The sequence below is a fragment of the Orycteropus afer genome, unplaced genomic scaffold, assembly GCF_000298275.1.
Source record: "Orycteropus afer afer isolate SDZICR_OR568_19922 unplaced genomic scaffold, OryAfe1.0 scaffold00177, whole genome shotgun sequence".
Lineage (NCBI taxonomy): Eukaryota > Metazoa > Chordata > Mammalia > Tubulidentata > Orycteropodidae > Orycteropus > Orycteropus afer.
This window is the reverse complement of record NW_006921764.1, coordinates 3,399,160-3,403,208: the sequence shown is the minus strand read 5'-3', so window position 1 is coordinate 3,403,208 and position 4,049 is coordinate 3,399,160. Positions and strand designations below refer to the sequence as shown.

The 4,049-nt window shown below is 35.8% G+C and overlaps 1 protein-coding gene across 1 annotated transcript in view; it reads left to right on the top strand.

Annotated features, from left to right (window-relative positions):
- Positions 1–4,049, top strand: part of ANKS1B (ankyrin repeat and sterile alpha motif domain containing 1B) — a 1,816,017-nt gene that overhangs the window by 1,146,876 nt on the left and 665,092 nt on the right. The window lies entirely within an intron of this gene.

Below are 4,049 nucleotides of genomic sequence, written 5' to 3'. Positions count from 1 at the left end.
TGTGGGGCTGGCGCGGGATCGGGCAGTGTTTCGTTCTCCTGTGCATGGGGTCGCTATGAGTCGGAAATGACTCGATGGCAGTTAACAACAACAACATAAAAACAAGAATAGAAAACTTTTTAATGATTTTAAGAATAAAACTATTAGAATAATTTGATAAATTTTTGCATAATATTCACTATAATCTGTAGCCACAGAATTTAAATAGATGCAATTTTATGTTATACACAGATGGTTTATGTCACACTTTAGTTTGGGCACAATATATTTAAATACATTTTCCAGTTATTTAAAATGTGATATTATGAATACTCCTTTGTAGCATGCCTTGTGCAGTGATTAATCTTTTCTTATTGGAAATGAACCCATTTATGGTTGTAAAATGCTAAAGAATGAAAGAATTAAACACCTAACTAGGATGTTTAGGGGTAAGTAATATATTACTTTAATAATGTATTGAAGAGCATAAAGCATACTGTTAAATAATACAAATGAATAATTTGTTCTCACAAATCTGTACTATCTTGAAGATATGTTCCCTGCTATTCAATTAATGGACTGCCACAAGCTGAACTTAAGGATCCAGAAAAAGCAAATACTTACTGGATAATCTGTATGTCTTATTGATTTATTGAATCTCTCCCCAAGTACTTTAAAAAAATTCACTGCCGTAGAGGCAGTCCCAACTCATAGGGACCCCTCCTTGGATTTCTGAGGCAGTATCTCTATGGAAGTAGATTGCCCAGAAAGTAGTAGAGATATCACTGAAGGGAATTTTCAAATCATTTAAAATTTTAACTATATAATTCCTATCAAAGTCAACAGATGTTCCTCAGAATTACTGAGTACTACCTCAAACATCTACCACTATTATGATCTGATAATATATAATATTCTCTTTGGCTCCCAATAGAATAAAAACCAATTCACAAATGTATTAACCAATTACCATTTTAACACTCTTTCCAGAGATTATCCTCACTGCACTGTACCTATATTTGTGATAAAAGATTCGAATTTCAGTCAATTATATTCATTTCTTTGAGGTTTAAAATACACCTGAGAGCCTTCTATATATTATTTGTGAGTTCTCATTTGCTTGTACATATTGTCAAATAGCATAATAATCTAGGTCCCTTATGAAGAGTCAGTCAATGACCTGATTCATTCCAAACCCACAGACTCAGCAATGCTTGGGATGTACTCTGTGTCACCATTCCTTTCAGACATATCCACTATACCAGAAACATCAGGTCACAACTCCATATTCAACACTCTACTACTCCTTCTTCTCTTTTGATGGTTTTTATTATTAACATAGTCACTGTGCAGCTGTCTGTTTTATAAGATATATATGTATTGAAAAGGAGGTGCTAAGTACTTTACATAAAATTATTTCCATGTAACCACAGAAGAATTCCGTGACATAGCATAATTTTTAAAACTCATTTTGGAGATAAGCATTCTTATCTTTAAAATGGTTCAAAATGTATAAGCAACTTGGCTGAGATGACACAGCTAATAAGTGGCAGAAGAAACTCGTGTCTGTTGACATCATGATGTCGTTCATCCATTTCTTCTTTTCTGAAACAGATGAGTACTGAGGGCACATTGTAGATGTGTAAACCAATTACTATTATGAATACTCTTTGCAGAGAGTATTTGCAGGTCTTTAAAGTGTTACAAAGGTGAATATGAATTGAAACCTTGAATCTTAACAACACTGCTACACTGTCTATAAGTGTTCCTCCTAACAATACCTCAAGGTAGACAGAACAGGCATTATTTTCCATAGTCCATAGACAAGAAATGAGGCATTAGTGGTTCAGTGATAAAACTGTCACCTTCCATGCAGGAGACCATGTTCGACCAAGGCACCTTATGCATAACCACTACTCATCTGTCAGTGGAGGCTTTCAAGTTGCTATGCTTAACAAATTTCAGTGAATCTTCCAGATTAAGATGGACTAGGAGGCAAAGCCTGGAAATCTACTTCTGAAACTATCTAATGGAAACCTTATGAGCACAAGAGTTCAATCTGATACCAGTTGCGGAGATGGTACAGGACTGGGCAGTGTGTCCTTCAGTTATGCATGGGGTCACCATGAGTCATCAGAGGCTGAATCAACTGACAGCTATCCACAGTAGACAAGAAAGCGGAAGCATATGATCACACAAGCGATTTTCAGAACTGAGACTAGAGTCTAGATCTGTAACTCCAAGTCCAGGAGAATTGTCTAGTATGGATTTGGGGCCCTGGATCCGATCTTTACTCTGGATATACTCTATGTTAGAGTATATCCCAAATCGAGCTAAACTGTAAATCTTACCTCATCCCCAAGGCCAAACTCAAGTCTCACATCTGCTCTGAAATTGTCTCCTCTCTCACATTGATCTCCCCTTTCTTTGATCTTCTATGGCTCAATAACTAATTAATATAATTTCTTGACATATTTCTTAACTGCTCTGTCCGTGAATATCCTTTTAGAGCCCCATGGACTTACAACCTAAGTGGGAAGGTAAACTATCTGCCAAAAACTCATTGCTGTCAAGTCAAATTCCAACTCATATCAACCTTATAGGACAGAGTAGAAATGCACTATCGGGTTTCCAAGGCTGTAAATCTTTATGTAAGGAGGATGCCGAATCTTTCTCCTACAGTGCATGTGCATTCAGCTTATGTGAGCACCATAAAAAAGATGAAAACTGAATACTTGTTTAATGAATAATCAGATTCTAAAAAACAGATAAATTAATAGCCTAATGATCTAGAATCATTTCCTTTTCTTTAGAAAACACTAATTTCAAATAGTAAGATCCCTTTTATTTCTTGATTATACCTTTTAGGTTTGAGATTATAAATTAAGTTTGTATATGTGAGCATTAGATTTTTATATATTTTATTTTCTATTGAATGTTGCCATTAGCTTGCTTTGGATAATATTAGGTGTGCATTTCTGCAAGTGTGTATCATAGATCATCACTCCCCCAAGGGGGTGCTGTTAAAAAAAAAAAAAAAAGTGGAGAGAAATTCAAGGCCATATAAGTCCAGGAAAAAAATTAATTCTATAATTAATGCTATATCCTCTTGTTGGAGATTCATAATTCAAATCACTATTTCAAAATCTCCTAGAAAATCTATATTAAGGAAATCTGTTTTAATTGCCTTTATCCTTGTATAAAGTTTTCCTTAATATAAAGTTCTGTCAGGGTAGTATCCTTTCGCCATATTATTCAATCTGCATGCTGAGTAACTAATCCAAGGATTGGAGAAGGACTCATTAACAACCTACAATATGCAGATGACACAACCTTGCTTGCTGAAAGCCAGAGGACTTGAAGTACTTACTGATGAAGATCAAAGGCTACAAACTTCAGTATGGATTGTTGTTGTTGTTATGTGCCATCGAGTCAGACCCAACTCATAGCAACCCCTCCTTGGGTTTCTGAGGCAGTAACACTACAGAAGTAGATTGCCCAACCTTCCTTCCGAGGAGTGGCTGGTGGGTTTGAACCGCCAGCCTTCTGGTTAGCAGTCAAGTGCCTTAGGCACTATGCTACCAGAGCTCCTCAGTATGGATTGCATCTCAATATAAAGAAAATAGAAATCCTCACAAATGTACCAATAAGCAACATCATGATAAATGGAGAAAAGATTGAAGTTGTCAAGGATTTTGTTTTACATGGATCCACAATCAACACCCATGGAAGTAGTAGTCAAGAAGCAAATGACATACTGCATTGGGCAAATTTACTGCAAAAGATCTTTAAAGTATTAAAAAGGCAAAGATAACACTTTGAAGACTAAGGTGTGTTTGACCCAAACCATGGTATTTTCAGTCACTTCATATGCATGCAAAAGCTAGACAATGAATAAGGAAGACCAAAAAAGAATTGGTGCCTTTAAATTATGGTGCTAACAAAGAATATTGAGTATCCCATGAACTGCCAGGAAAATGAATAAATCTATCTTAGAAGAAATATAGCCAGAAAGCTCCTTAGAAGCAAGGATGGAGAGATTTTGTCTCATGTACTTTGCACATGCTACC